This window comes from Heteronotia binoei, chromosome 7, assembly GCF_032191835.1.
Source record: "Heteronotia binoei isolate CCM8104 ecotype False Entrance Well chromosome 7, APGP_CSIRO_Hbin_v1, whole genome shotgun sequence".
NCBI lineage: Eukaryota > Metazoa > Chordata > Lepidosauria > Squamata > Gekkonidae > Heteronotia > Heteronotia binoei.
In genome coordinates, this window is record NC_083229.1 from 51,169,056 (window position 1) to 51,185,385 (window position 16,330).

Consider the following 16,330-nt stretch of genomic DNA (forward strand, 5'->3'; position numbering starts at 1 on the left):
CTCCAGGGACCAGCGGAGGCCGCGGGGAGGCCGCGGGGCACCCGGCGCTGGTCCCGGAAGGCCTTCCAGAGCCTCTGGAAGGCCTTCCGGGACCAGCGCCGGCCAGCGAAGGCTTCCCCGCGGCCTCCGCTGGTCCCTGGAGGCCCTCCAGAGTCTCTGGAGGGCCTCCAGGGACCAGCGGAGGCCGCGGGGAAGCCGCGGGGCACCCGGCGCTGGTCCCGGAAGGCCTTCCAGAGCCTCTGGAAGGCCTTCGGGGACCAGCGCCGGCCAGCGAAGGCTTCCCCGCGGCCTCCGCTGGTCCCTGGAGGCCCTCCAGAGTCTCTGGAGGGCCTCCAGGGACCAGCGGAGGCCGCGGGGAAGCCGCGGAGCAGCCGGCGCTGGTCCCTGGAGGCCTCCAGAGGCCAGCGCCGGTATCGGAGAGGCCCGGCGCTGGTCCCTGGAGGCCTCCAGAGGCCAGCCCCGGCAGCTCCCTCCCTCCCTCGCCGCGAGGCCGCCGCCGGAGGACTCCCCGCCGCCGCCGCCGCTGGATCCGCCGCCCTGGATTAAGGTAAGGGGGCCGAAAGCGGGGGGGGGCGGGGGGCGGCCTTCCTTTCTTCCCTCCCTCCTCCCTTCCTTCCTTCCTTTCTTCCTTCCTTCCTTCCTTCCTTCCCTCACTCCCTTCCCTTCCTTCCTTCCTTCCTTCCCTCCCTCCCTCCTCCCTTTCTTCCTTTCTTCCTTCCTTCCCTCACTCCCTTCCCTTCCTTCCTTCCCTCCCTCCTCCCTCCCTTCCTTTCTTCCTTCCTTCCCTCCCTCCCTTGCCTTCCTTCCTTCCCTCCCTCCTCCCTTCCTTTCTTCCTTCCTTCCTTCCCTCCCTCCCCCCTTCCTTCCTTCCTTCCTTCCTTCCCTCCCTCCCCCTTCCTTCCTTCCTTCCCTCCCTCCCTCCCCCTTCCTTCCTTCCCTCCTTCCCTCCTTCCTTCCTTCCTTCCTTCCTTCCTTCCTTCCTTCCTTCCTTCCCTCCCTCCCTTCCTTCCTTCCTTCCTCCCTCCCTTCCCTCCCTTCCTTCCTTCCTTCCTTCCTTCCTTCCCTCCCTCCCTCCCTCCCTTCTTCCTTTCTTCCCTTCTTCCCTTCCTCCCTTTCTCCCTTCCTTCCTTCCTTCCCTCCCTCCCTCCTTATGTTGTTATGTGATGCAGAGTGTTGGACTGGATGGGCCACTGGCCTGATCCAACAGGGCTTCTCTTATGTTCTTATGTGACGCAGAGTGTTGGACTGGATGGGCCACTGGCCTGATCCAACAGGGCTTCTCTTATGTTCTTATGTGATGCAGAGTGTTGGACTGGATGGGCCACTGGCCTGATCCAACAGGGCTTCTCTTATGTTCTTATGTGATGCAGAGTGTTGGACTGGATGGGCCACTGGCCTGATCCAACAGGGCTTCTCTTATGTTCTTATGTGACGCAGAGTGTTGGACTGGATGGGCCACTGGCCTGATCCAACAGGGCTTCTCTTATGTTCTTATGTGACGCAGAGTGTTGGACTGGATGGGCCACTGGCCTGATCCAACAGGGCTTCTCTTATGTTGTTATGTGATGCAGAGTGTTGGACTGGATGGGCCACTGGCCTGATCCAACAGGGCTTCTCTTATGTTGTTATGTGATGCAGAGTGTTGGACTGGATGGGCCACTGGCCTGATCCAACAGGGCTTCTCTTATGTTATTATGTGACGCAGAGTGTTGGACTGGAGGGGCCACTGGCCTGATCCAACAGGGCTTCTCTTATGTGACAATACTGACTTTGGTGGACCCAAGCACTGATTCAGTGTAAGGGAGCTTTGCGTTTGTGTCTTCTAGTGCAATTTTGTTCTCAGATCCTGTATTTACTTCATCAGTATATGGGATAAGGCACTTTCTCAACTGTGCTGCATAATGCAGCCTATTTATTTTGTCCTGTTGGCTCTGTTGGCTCTATCTGCGCCACCTTCATCACTTTCGGGGTGTGGATCCCCCAGTGGAGTGGTCTCCCGACTCCCTCCGCCGGCTGTTTCTGATAGCCCTGCGCCCCCTCTTTCATTTGATATGTGTCCCGTGCGGGTGCCACCCTCCCGCCGGGAGATGCCGCAAAATGAGCCCCCTTGAGGCTTATGGCGGCAGGGCTCGGGGGAAGCGAGCTAGACTGCTGTTCTTTTGAGGGGTTATAGAGTGTTTCGAGCCCGTCCCTGTGGCATCGGTCCCATCATTGTGGGGCCCAGGGGGCCGGCGCAGCGGCACGCTGAAGCAGCCTGTCGGTCACTTCCAGGTTCCTGTCCTGCATCTTGACCGGTGTTATTAGTGACAGGCTGCTTCGGTGTGCCGCTGCGCCGGCCCCCTTGGTCCCACAACGCGCGCACCCCCCCCCCCCCCCCCAGTGTCCCTGGCTGGCCTTCAGACATTATGGTCACCCTACCAGGGGCAGTAAATAATATAAAAGGGAAGACAAGTAGAAGTATGTCTTCTGTGTCATTTAGAAAATAATAGACATGTTGAGCTTTGGAAGACAGAGAGACATAATGAAAAGACATGAATATAGGCAAATACCATGGAAAGACTGGAATATCATGTGAGCAGACAGGTTAAAACGGTTAAAAGGAAGTACTTCTTCACCCGAAGGGTGATTAACATGTGGAATTCACTGCCACAGGAGGTGGTGGCGACCACAAGCATAGCCACCTTCAAGAGGGGTTTAGATAAAAATATGGAGCAGAGGTCCATCAGTGGCTATTAGCCACAGTGTGTGTGTGTGTGTGTGTGTGTGTGTGTATATATATATATATATATATATATATATATATATATATATATATATATATAAATTTTGCCACTGTGTGACACAGAGTGTTGGACTGGATGGGCCATTGGCCTGATCTAACATGGCTTCTCTTATGTTCTTATGGTTTCCCCCAACAGCAACACCTTTGTAGTGGGCTTGAGATGACCAAGGATAGCATCACTTTTGTAAGTCAAGTGAGTTAGACAGGGGAGAAGTTCCTGGCAAGTGATGGAACAGGATGTGCACAGTGCAATAGTGATATAATTTAGGAGAATTCCAAACATTTGATTTAAAAAGAGGAGGGGGGGGTTAGTGGCTTAGTTTAGTGTCTCAGTGTTCATAGTTTCCAATCAAAATGTGATTCAAAACTTGTACATCTTTCTTTCTCACCTGGGGTTTCTGTAAGGCTTTTGAGCTCTTTTCAATCATTATAGTTTTGGAACTCCAGACTCATGTAATTGGAATGCATTATGGACAGTTGCATGTACCACAAATGGAAAATAAATGCATTTGTGTTGCCCTATTCACACAAAATGGCAACTGTCCATCAAGACAATCATGGCTAGCATGATCTCCCCTCTTGCATGGTTGTATTCAGCAGTATCCAGCAGGAACTCATTTGCATATTAGGCCACATCCCCTGATATCACCATTGTTTCACACAGGGCTTTCTTTGTAGAAAAAGCCAAGCAGGAAATCATTTGCGTATTAGGCCACATCCCCTGATGCCAAGCCAGCCAGAACTGCATTCCTGTGTGTTCTTGCTCAAAAAGAAACCCTGGTTGTATTGGCAGAATCACTTTTCTACACATTTCTGCTAATCTCCTACCTATAGCTTCCCTTCCAGAAAACAGAAAGTAAAAATAGAACAAGCCATTTTCCTTCAGCTTCTGAGTGATGAGCAACTAGCCAGGTACACAGTAAGTACAGTGGAGCAAAGAGGCACAGCTGTCATGGTACTATGTAAGTTACTATGAAGCCTACCTTAAATATGAGCACTGGAAAAACTACTTGTTGGCAGTTAAACATTCTTAGGATTTCTAGCAAGATGAGTAAATGTTCTTGCATATGGTAAACTAATTGTAGCAATGTTCATCCAACAGGAATAAAATATAAAATTATTGATATTAAGTAACAACTCCTGTGTTCAAACAGCAAGTGCAGAAGGAAGAGAGAAAGAGGGGGAGCCAAAATCAACCTAATTTTCATCTTCAGGAAGCCTTCATCCAAACCATTTCTAGCTATAAGGAGGAACATAAGACAGTATGCCAAGTATTCACATCTGTAAAAATTACACAAACCCTACAACATGTACAGAACCTATAGAGAGATTTCCCACCTTCATTTTTAACTTCTTTTTGCTTGTTCACATGGCAGCATTAAAAATGTTGTTAAAACCTTTTATGGTTGTTAAAACCTTTTGAGTTGATTACTAATTCCCAATTGCAATCCTTTTCAAGTATCTTTCTTACACAGTTCACTATTTTGTTATGTTCATTCTGCTGCATGACATATATCAAATTTTAACTGAAATAGTTAGCCTGTGCCTGGACTGTAGCATGTCAGACTGCAGGTGGAGCTCCACAAAAAAAACTAGCATACCAGGGAGAAGGCTATATCAGAATCCTTTCTCTTATCACCTATAGCACAATGCAAAGCAGAGTTACACCATTCTAAGTCCACTGATGTCAATCTGTTTAACAACATAAGAGAAGCCATGTTGGATCAGGCCAATGGCCCATCCAGTCCAACACTCTGTGTCACACAGTGGCCAAAAAAACCAGGTGCCATCAGGAGGTCCATCAGTGGGGTCAGGACACTAGAAGCCCTCACACTGTTGTCGTTCCCAAGCACCAAGAATACAGAGCATCACTTGCCCCAGACAAAGAGTTCCAACAATACACTGTGGCTAATAGCCACTGATGGACCTCTGCTCCATATTCTTATCCAATCCCCTCTTGAAGCTGCCTATGCCTGTAGTCACCACCACCTCCTGTGGCAGTGAATTCCATGTGTTAATCACCCTTTGGATGAAGAAGTACTTCCTTTTATCCATTCTAACCTGACTGCTCAGCAATTTCATTGAGTGTCCACAAGTTCTTGTATTGTGAGAAAGGGAGAAAAGTAGTTCTTTCTCTACCTCCTCTATCCCGTGCATAATCTTACAAACCTCTATCATGTCACCACTCAGTTGACATTTCTCCAAGTTAAAAAGCCCCAAGCATTTTAACCTTTCTTCATAGGGAAAGTGTTCCAACCCTTTAAGATTGCACTGATCATTTTCTCCATGCAAAGACAATTTTTCTTTATGGGGAAGATCATTCATTTTGGTGAACCCTTACCTAGAGTCTGTAGTGGTACAGCCTAGACATCTAAGTGAGGACTAAGTCCTAGAGAGGCATGCATTACAACAGGGAAGTATGAAGGGATGAATGGGCTCCACAGGGTCAGGTGGCCTCTCTCTCCCCTCTTCTTTCAGGCTCTCTCTAGATGAAAGCAAATAAAAATAGACAGAATTCTTTACTTCCTTTTAAGACTTTGAATTATAGCTAGGTAGGGTGGCTAGAATGTGTAGGCTAGTTGGGTCATTTTTTAACTCAGGGTATAAGTCTGTCCTGTATAGCCCAGGCTAGCCCGATCTTGTCAGATCTCAGAAGCTAAGCAAGGTCAGCCCTGGTTAGTATTTTGAATGGGAAACCACCAAGGAAATCCAGGGCTGCTATGCAGAGGCAGGCAATGGCAAACTACCTCTGTTAGTTGTGGGCCTTGAAAAACCTACAGCCTTGCCATCAGTCAGCTGCAACTTGACAGCACTTTCCACCACCACATAGATCTCTGTGTGTGTTTGATAATACTTTAAAGAATACAAACCACTCCTATAAGGTGCTCAGTCTGTCAGTTTCAAGAGGCCTTGTAAATCATCGAATCAGTTATTTCAGAAACACAATGCTGATTCTAAGTAACACAAATATTCATTGCCTGTTGTGGTAGTTCTATTGTACCTTTTTTCCCTTCTTTTTTTTTTGCGGCAGTATGCTTGGGATATCGAGAGAGAGAGGGGCAGGCAAACAGAAGCAGTCAATTTGGACAGATGTTACCAGGATCGGAGCTGTTTATTGTCCTGATATACTTCTTAATTATGTCAAATAATTACACATCAATATGATTCAGTTATTGGGCTGATTTCCTTTCTATCCAAAAGAATGTCTGCTGTTTGTATAGTTCCAGTCAAAGGAGAACCTACACTAAGGGATCCACAAACTTTGGCAGCAGTGGTAGCCAATCACCCAACATTTGTGTTGGCCATTGCCTGTGCCCCTTTTCCATGGGCAAAGGCAAGGGCTTGTATATGATGCCACACTGAGTTTTCATGCTTTTAGTAACTTCCAGGTTGACCATGACTGTAATGGCAGCACTTCAATAAATAAATAATAAATAAATAATTTTATTTCTATCCCGCCCTCCCCGCCTAGGCGGCTCAGGGCGGCTAACAACATTTCAAACAATTAACATAGATAGATAAAACTTTAAATTTAACAATTAAAATTTTTAAACATAAAAAACAGTCAATTAAATTAAAATACATAGTTCAAATTGTATTAAATGTATCTGGCAGCAATAAAATTGTTTGGCGCTGGTTCTGCCAGTTTAAGTGGTTCCATGATCGTATTATGGATGGCGGCTCTTTATTCCAAGCAACTCAGCAGTTGGTATCAGTATAAGTTTGTCTGAAAAGGGCGGTCTTGCAGGCCCTGCGGAACTGGTCAAGGTTCCGCAGGGCCCGCACTTCCTCCGGAAGCTGGTTCCACAGTGCAGGAGCCGCGGCTGAAAAGGCCCGTGTTCTGGTATTTTTAAGTTTGACCTCTCTCGGTCCAGGGATGGTCATTTTGTTTTTACCCACTGACCTCAGTGCCCTCTGGGGTTCATGTGGGGAGAGACCCTTAGGTAGGCTGGTCCTCGGCCATATAGGGCTTTAAAGGTAATAACCAACACTTTGTACTGGACTCGGTAGGTAATTGGCAGCCAGTGCAGTTCGCGCAGGCCCGGCCCTATGTGCTCCCATTTCGAGAGCCCCAATAGTAGCCTGGCTGACGCGTTCTGCACCAGCTGCAGCTTCCGGGTCTGGCACAGAGGTAGCCCCAAGTAGAGGGCATTACAGTAGTCCAATCTTGAGGTGACCGTTGCATGGATCACTGTTGCGAGGTCGCGACGTTCCAGAAAGGGGGCCAACTGCCTCGCCCGCTTCAGGTGGAAGAATGCTGACTTGGCAGTGGCTGCTATCTGGGCCTCCATTGATAATGAAGGCTCCAGTAAAACGCCCAAACTCTTTACCTGGCGTGCTGGTTTCAATGGTGCGCCGTCGAAGGTTGGGAGAGCTATTTCCCCTCCTAGAGGGCCGCGACCCACACAAAGGACCTCTGTCTTCGCTGGGTTCAACTTCAGCCCGCTCAATCTGAGCCACGTCGCTACAGCCTGCAAAGCCCGATCCAGGTTCCCTGGGGCGGAGCCGGGCCGGCCGTCCATTAGCAGATAGAGCTGGGTGTCATCTGCGTATTGATGGCAACCCAGCCCAAACCTCCGGACAATCTGGGCAAGGGGGCGCATATAAATGTTAAACAGCATTGGGGAGAGAACTGCTCCCTGAGGCACCCCACAATCGAGTGTGTGCCTGTGGGATCGCTCACCCCCAATAGCCACCCTTTGTCCCCGACCAGAGAGGAAGGAGGAAAGCCATTGCAAGGCCAACCCCCCAACCCCTATGTCGGCGAGGCGGCGCTTTAGCAACTGATGGTCGACTGTGTCAAATGCCGCCGACAGGTCTAGTAACATCAGTACCGCAGTGCCGCCCCGATCCAGTTGTCACCGAAGGTCATCTACCAAGGCGACCAGCACCGTCTCCGTCCCATGGCCCGGTCGGAACCCAGACTGGCACGGGTCAAGAACGGAAGCGTCATCTAGGAACCTCTGTAGCTGCAACGCCACTGCCCTCTCAATAATTTTACCTAAAAATGGTAAATTAGACACCGGACGGTAGTTTGCCAATTCGGCCGGGTCTGCTGTACATTTTTTTAAGAGAGGGCGAACCAACGCCTCCTTCAAAGGCGTTGGGAAACGCCCCTCTGTGAGGGATCTATTTATGATGTCCCGTAAAGGACATCTAAGCTCCCTCTGGCAAGATTTAATCAGCCAAGAGGGGCAGGGATCCAAATCGCATGTTGTTGGGCGAGCAGCGGAGAGGATCCCATCGACTTCCTCCAGGTTGAGTGGGTCGAAGTGATCCAGCACCAAATCCGAAGACAGGCACGGAGCCTCAATTTCGCTCACTGTATCCAAGGTGGTAGGCAGGTCTTGGCGGAGCAATGAGATTTTATCTGCAAAGTATTTCGCAAATGCCTCACAGCCAATCTCCAATTCTCTAACGTTTGGTTTGCCTTGTGGCAATGTTATAAGGTCCCCAATTATTCTAAACAATTGTGCTGGGCGCGAGTTTGCAGATGCAATCTTGGTTGCAAAGTAATCTTTCTTTGCAGCCTTGACTGCCATCTCATAAGACTTCATAAACGTTCTGTAGGATGTTCTCATTGCTTCGTCCCGAGTATGTCTCCACTGCCTCTCTAGTCGTCTGAGCCCTTGTTTCAGCTGGTGCAATTCCAAGGTGTACCATGGGGCCAGCCTCATACGAGGGCACTTAAGAAGCAATGAGGCATCTCACCCAATCCTATGGTGAAATATCAGCAAACACTAGTAGCCATCCACCTGTCTATCCATACATGAAATGCCTGTGTTGTTTCCTGTTGCTACTACACTAAGTACATTGCTCCTTTCCTTTATCCAATGCTATAAAATATGTTGAAGAGTATAAATCCCACATGACTAGCACTCTAGTCCATTTCAAAAATCCTGAAGCTGCCTTCTGAATAACTTTGGGGTGTTTTGGACTAGAGACCTGAAGCAGCCATTCTAGTCAAACCAGAAATGGCATGTACATGCTTAAAATAGGAGTGGGAGGGCAAAGAAAAGGACCCAGCTCCTTTGTCAGTCTGTCCCTTCATCTTCATCTCCAAGGATTTTACACTCTGTTTTTTCAAAATGAGCTGAGTGATGGGTCATTCAGACCTGGCGGATATGTTTTCCTGTTACGAGTTTGATGACTGTATGACCTTTGATCACTCAATTGGCAAGAATCAACTTGACTGACAAAAATTAGCTTCACTGGGGGGAAAACCATTTAAAAACAGAGGGGGGAAATCTGAGTTCAGAAGAACTTTCTACCAGCCATTTGCATAGCAGAAGTTAATGGATAGCAGTACTGCCTATTCCCTAAGAACTTCCCATTAAAATTCTACCCTTCATAAAAACAGAGAGATTATTGCAACAACTAACTGGGGCAAGGAGTTGTTTTTAACATAGGTCAGGGAGTCAAATACAGCTTTCAACATCGCTGATAGCAAAAAAATAAAGTACTATTTGAAAGTTTTTTTCCTCATTGTACTGTGTACAAATATGTTATATAATCTGTGTCAATCAAATCCTACTCTAAAAGAAGTTTAGTTCTTTTTAAAATTATTTTTAAAATGGAGGCAATGAAAAATACCAACATTTTAGGTAATAAAAATCATTTCACAAAAACAAACATTCATAAATTGCTATCTATAAACATTTTTTAAGGAGAAAAAATATTCCACCATTTCAAAATGGCAGTTTGATCCTTTGGTGTCCAGGAATCACATGTGGAGTCACATGTATGGCAGATCTGGATGAAAGAGACGAGCTGCAGATTCCAGAGTAAGAAGAGAAGTACAAATGAAAAATAGTCATTTGTTCAGGTCAACAACCTGGGATAGACCTAGAAACCTGTTGCCAGTGGAATCATCATTGGCCAAGCAAGAGAGTTATAAGAAACCCATTTCACAAGTTGGCAAGAGAGACAAATCCTTCTGTTTGCAGGCCCAGCCCCAAGGGATAGCATGCTGAAGGGGAAGCAAGCAAAGAGGGCTATGCCTGCAGCATCCTACCCTGGCCTGGCCCACCATGTCTGAAGAACCCCTGACATATCTCCCACCTTCCTGCAGGGGTCCACAAACAAAATCCCAAGTAAGTTTGGGATCTGCACTCATGATGCCTGCAAGACTTTGCTTGACTAGATAAATAACTGGCTGCTGAAGATGAAGGTATTGGTTTAATGTCCTGCAATACTGGCTTTCCTGTTGGATGAATCCTAGTTACAGGTCTACCATTTCGCAGCTTCTCATTCAGATCTCTCTTGGAAGCTTAATTGGTTATTCTACTTCCAGCTAATCCCAGCTTTGCAGGCAAAGACAATATCCAGAGTATTTACAGAGTGTGACTGAGCAGGACATTATGAAGCCATGGTTCCACAAAGTCTCCACTGGGGACATTAGAAAGCTCGCTATAAATTGCCTTCAGTGAGACTCTGCAGCTTGCTGTAGTCCCTCATTCATTCAATCTACTCATTTCTCTTTACAACCTTGTGCCATCCAAAATTCACTCTAAACTTGAAAGTATTACAGCCTACTGTTGGTTCTTACTTGAAAGTCAGTCCCACTGAATTCAAAGAGTTTAACATGCTTACAACTTAGCAAGTGCACAAAATGGGATAAGTATTTGACATCTCTCATCCTGATAGAGGTTACAGTGTAAAAGTATATGTGTGATAGTCTCAATCACATTACTCAAACAAGGGCAACAGCGCTGTTAGATAGGCAAGTTGGAAAATCTACTGCTTAGAACAGCAGTGGGCTTGAAAAAGCCCATCTGTGCCTTGCTTGAGTAATGTCCAAAAGATAAAGATGGTGTATAATTCAAATCCTTCCTCAGACTCTTGTAGCTTAAGGGGAGCAGCTCCTCATCATTTTGGGCTCCTATATCAGTTAATCTCCAGATAACCAGAGTTTTTGCCTTAGTTAATTCCATGTCAAACAGAGCTTCTGGATCTAGACCTATTTGTTTGATTTTCTCAATTATCTTTAAAGACCATGTAGCAGGGCCGGCTCACCCACTAGGCAAATTAGGCATTTGCCTAAGGTGCCAGGAGGGGGATGCCAAATTGGGCTCCCCCCCACCAGCACCCCAGACAAATGCCTAATTTTAACACACACACCCCACCGCCACCTTCATCGCTGCTTGTCCACTGGGCAGTGGTGGTGGCAGAGGTGGTGGCAGCAGCTCACCTTCCACTCCCCCCCTCAAGACTGCGTTCAAAGGAGCATTGCTAGTCCCAGTTCTACCTGCTTCATCACGGGCATCCTCAGAGAGTGCTGGAGGAGGCTCTGCTCCCCCTCACTTCCACTTAGACTCAACATTTAGCCTCATTGGTTGAGCTATGGATTTTCTAATAGACAAACCTCGGATTCAGTGGGAGCTCACAGGAGCACAGCTCCTGAACCTTTCTGAGAGTTTCACCTCCTTGTCCATTAAATAGTATGTGCAGCTGCATAACAATCCCTGGATGAGCTCCACCACCTATTTTTCTACAAAATGACCCCTGCTAATAGAGAAATACGTGGAATTTTGTTTTCCCAGAAGATGTTTTTAGATACTCAGTGAGAGATGACCAAAAGTGGCCTGAAATCCAAGGTAAATATGAATGGGTCCTTTTTATCCAACATTCAGTCATATAATACTCCAGAAATATTCATTCATTCCACCCTTCCTGCAAGCAGGCTCAGGGTGAATTACAATTCGTAACAGAACAATAAAGATTAAATACTTAAAACCTAGTTTCAAAAAAAACCACCTGGATACAGTCAGGCTGAATTAGTTTGGCAGATGTAATGCTCAGTTTGACTGGTTTAATGCGGTTCCATTGTCAGCAGGGGAAGCCAAGATGGATTTGGATGTCCACCGCCTCATTTGAAAGCCCGGTGGAACAGCTCCGTCTTGCAGGCTCTGCAGAATCCTAACAACTCCTAGAGGGCCTTAATTTCAAAAAGGGAACTTGATCTACCTGGGTGGGGCCAGGACAGAAAAAGTCCTGCCCCTAGTTGAGCTAAATGGGCATTCTTGGGGCCAAGGATAACCAGAAGATGTTACTCAGCTGAGTGCAATGCTGTGCTTTATTTTAGTGGCTTTTTAAAAATGACAAGGTACTGGGACAACAGGAAATAAAGAATTCCTCCTTCTTACTATGCATGCACCATAGGTTTGCCAGGTCTGGGTTGGAAAATACCTGGAGACTTTGGGGGTGAATCCAGAAGAGGGTGGGGTTTGGGGAGGGGAGGAACATCAGCATGGTATAATGCCATAGAGTCCACCCTTCAAATCAGCCATTATCTGCAGGAGAACCGCCATGCCTTGAGAGTAATTGACTAGACTCATGTGTTTGTAGTAACTGAGCACTGGTTCCAGGAAAATTATTCAGCATGGTTTTATGCCATGAGAGAGAACCCCTTTGCTTTGGAAATTGAAGTTGTATGTTTCATGAGTTGAGCAGTGGTTACAGAAAAATTATTTAAAAGTCAGACAAAGGAATCTTCTACCAAAACACACCTATATTGTTACCAGAAGCGTGACACTGATTCTTAGAAGAACTATTGTCACCTTACTTATCCATAACATTGATGAAGAAGAATCAATTCCGAATGTCTGTGGACTCTGTATTCATTGTAAAGGAATTCATTGGTTAAGACGTTTGTAATATTGTTCTAGGCATTATATGACAATAATTGCAAATGAACATTATAAATTTATTAGTAGAAGCATACATTGGTGTAATATTTTCCATGTAGACATTATATTAATTACTCTTGTGCACGGTTATCTCTAGATTCTCAACCTCCCCATGTACTTTCCCTTATTTGCTAATTCTCTGCAGGGGAGCTAATCTCTGCCAGCTGGAGATCAGTTGTAAAAGCAGGAGATCTCCAGGCCCCACCTGGAAGCTGGCAACCCCAACAATCTAGAGATGTCTTTAAGTGATCAGCAAGGTGGTTGGACTTTCAGTTGAGTATATTTAAGCCATTGCCCTCTTCAGTCACAGAATATTTGCATGGCTTTGTTTGCATTGTTTCTGCAGTTTCCAAATAACATGCGTTCCTTCCAACCAGGTGGGGGTTTTTTGGTAACAGGAGCTCCTTTGCATATTAGGCCACAATCCCTGATGTAGTCAGTCCTCCAAGGGCTTACAGGGTCTCAATAGAAGGCCTACTGTAAGCTCCCGGACGATTGACTACATCAGGGGTGTGTGGCCTAATATGCAAAGAAGTTCCTGCTACAAAAGAAGCCCTGCTTCCAACTAACATTCCATGTTCATCTCCAGTTAAAGGAATTTGAGTCTTTCTCTGACTGGAACGCTGCAGAGCCACTGCCAGTAAGAGTAGACCAGGTAAAACTAGATGGATCACTGATGTGGTTCAATGTAAGGCAACTTTGTATGTCCAAAATTCAGGAAATGTCATCCAGAAAATTGGAGGAAAGCAGATAGATTCATTCTAGTCTATAACCAAAGTAAAGTAGCTGAATTGGGGGTGGGGGTGGGGGTGGGGACATTTAGAAACAGGGACTAAGTAGGGATGTTGCTGAAATTCATACCAGTGTGATGATCAGCTCTGTTGGGATTCTGCTGTCATTTCCATAGGGTTACAGCTCTGGACTAGACAATTTCTGGGGATTTTAGGAGTGGAGCTTGGGGAAGGTGGGGTTTTGGGAAGGGAAGTACCTCAGTGGGGTCTAATGGCATAAAGACCAACTTTCAGAGCAGCCCTATTCTCCAGGGAAGCAGCTATGATTCTGGGATATCTGCAATCCCTACCTGGTGGTTGCCAACTGTACCTGGAAGCTTTTTCTCTCTTTCTTTCTCTCTTGCTTGGAATGTAAAATGATTTTACATACAAACAACCAGCACTCGGGATGATCAACCTGATTGGTAGACATCTATAAAATGAATTAGAGAGGCCAGCCTCCAGATGGGCCCTGGGGATTCCCCTGGAATTACAGCTCATCTCCAGACTACAGAGGTCAGTTGGCCTGGAGAAAACAGATGCTTTGAAGAGCAGACTTTATGGCATTATACTCTACTGTGGTCCCTATCCTCTCCAGGCTCCATTCCCAAATCTCCAGGAGTTTCCCAACCTGGATCAGGCAACCCTAACCCCAATCTATGGGGGAGCTCACAACCCTATATTTAGCCTTTATTTTTTTATGAAACTCTCACTTGTTGCTATAAATTATGTGACCAGATTGTTCAACCATGTAGACTTCTCTTAAGGTCAGTTCCCTCAATAGTTTCTTGAAAACAGTTTATGCAGCTGCTGTCTCCCATTCAAATATAAAATTGTCTCTTCATCTGTTTTGCTTTTTTCATAGTGGGAAGGAATGGCTTTTGAATGCTCAAGAAGTCCTCAGCTTTGGCTGAGGTTGGGAACCATCTATCCCAGAAGGCAATAAAGCCTGAATGTGTAACATCATCAACACATATATGAGCCCAGGGAGAGCTCTCAGAAACATAGGAGCTTTTATCTGAATTCTCAGCTGAAAAACCCTGTGAAAACTGAGCCAATTCTAAATCCAGCTGATGCGAGTTTATCCATCACTATCTGTAATATTCTGTTCTGAGATACTGGGTCCCATTTAATTCCTTTCCAGATACTACATCTGTGCATTTTAAATACAACAATAAAAAGTTGTGTTTTATTTTTAGCTATTTTTTCTGAGACACAAGCTTCTAAGTGACTAAATGTCTTCAGTCCCTGTTCTCCATCAGTTAAATGGGGAGAATAAAATTCATAGTGGTGTTGATAAAAATCACAAATCACACAACAATTCAAAGATGTAATCAAAATTAGTGGTTTCTATCATTATATGAAATGTATATAAACATTACAAATAAATAAATCTTATTTACTAGTACAGCGAACCCTCAAATGGTTTTCAGTTCATCTAATTAAACATTCATTCCCCTCCCACAAGAAAATCTGAAGCACTGGGAGCATTGGGAGTACAGCGCAGATGAAAAATTGGTGCATGAAACAGAACACTGAATCATGTACACCAGCTGGGAACAATTTCACTGCTTTTACCTGGCACATATCTTGACTGGCTAGTAAGTGGGCTCCAAAACTTTCTTCAATTAATTGTACCGAAGAGGAGAAATCATGTGAAGTGGGAATATTCTTTACAATAATTACATTAAATCTAATCAAGATTTTTTATTAGTTTTTGCTTAAGGCCAATATGTTTAGCATCTTCCATGCATAAGAAATCGTGTTAGCTCCAGGCTTGTTCTATATCGTTTGTGAAAGTAATTCATATATTCCCCCCACACTACAGCATTCTGAAAAGGGGGGGGTGGTGGTCCCATTTGAATTTGCTAAGGCTCCAATTCCCTGCACACATGTGGGAGTCCCAAAAAATTCAGTGGGACTTACTTTGAGTAAGGATGCATAAGAAGATGTGGGTGCAAGTTTTTTTTTTTAAATGCATACCACAGTGTGCAGTAAAATATACTCTTTCAGTGAGACTGTAATGAAGTTTATGGGGAAAGAAGTGAATCATGTTATCCTTGGATGCAAGTTGTGACTTCAGATGCTCAACATAAGTCTTTAAAGCATACTTTGATTTCTTGCAAACCACAAAAGAACAAAACTTATGTTTGGCACCATATTTCTATGTCTGAAGTCATAAAATTACCCGCAAATATCCACAATTTTAGAGGACTCATAAATTAACCGAGCACTGCAGCCATATCATATGTACTTTGACCATAATCTTCCAGTATTTTACTACATAATTAAGTTGCACCAATGTTACCATTTAAATAATATCATGGATAGAACATCTAAATGCTAGTTTGAAAATAGACACTTGGAATGTATAACATTTAAGCAACCACATTTGTTTTTAGATATAATTGCATATAAACAAAATAAATGAACAGACACTTTTTTTTTTGCTGATCATTGAAAAAAGAAATCTTGCATCATATGTTATTAATCAAAGGTGACCACATTGCTGGGGGCAGGAGGGGCCCTTAGAAATGCATCATAACTTGGGAAGCTAAAGTGAATTTGAATGCAGACTTTTGGAGTAACAGTCTAAGAGAGATGCAGAAATGCAGACAGCCAGGCAAGACTTAGGGATCAGCTCATACAAATCTGTATGGATGCCAAGAGACATAATACCCCGGGGGGAGGGGGGCATATTTTGAAGGCAAATGTTTTAAAGGCTTTGTAGACCAATTAATAAAATGAGCAACTATTGCAACACTGAACTGCTTACCTACCATGGTGTTTTGTGATGGGTACTACGTCAGGGAATTTGTACCAGATCTAGCCTGCATCATGTTCTCTAATTGCATAAATACAGAGCTTTTTTTGGGGGGGGGGGGAAGAGGTGCTGGAACTCTCAAGAGGTTAATGAAGGAAAGACACATGGGTGCCCCTCATTAACTTTTAAATATTTTTTGAGAAATTTGTTTCCCTGAAGAGGGCCCAGAACTCTGTTCCACCATGTTTCCCCAGGAAAAAATCCCTGCATAAACCAAACTGTTGATTTCTTTGAACAGAAGAGGAAGCTCATATGTCTAGAAATG

At 45.2% G+C, this 16,330-nt stretch overlaps 1 long non-coding RNA gene across 1 annotated transcript in view; it reads right to left on the minus strand.

Annotated features, from left to right (window-relative positions):
* Positions 1 to 15,004, minus strand: part of LOC132574718 (uncharacterized) — a 124,374-nt gene extending 109,370 nt beyond the window's left edge. The window contains exon 1 of the long non-coding RNA XR_009555641.1: positions 14,820 to 15,004. This is a non-coding gene — a long non-coding RNA (uncharacterized LOC132574718). The remainder of the gene's footprint in view (positions 1 to 14,819) is intronic.
* Between the last annotated feature and the right edge of the window lie 1,326 nt (positions 15,005 to 16,330).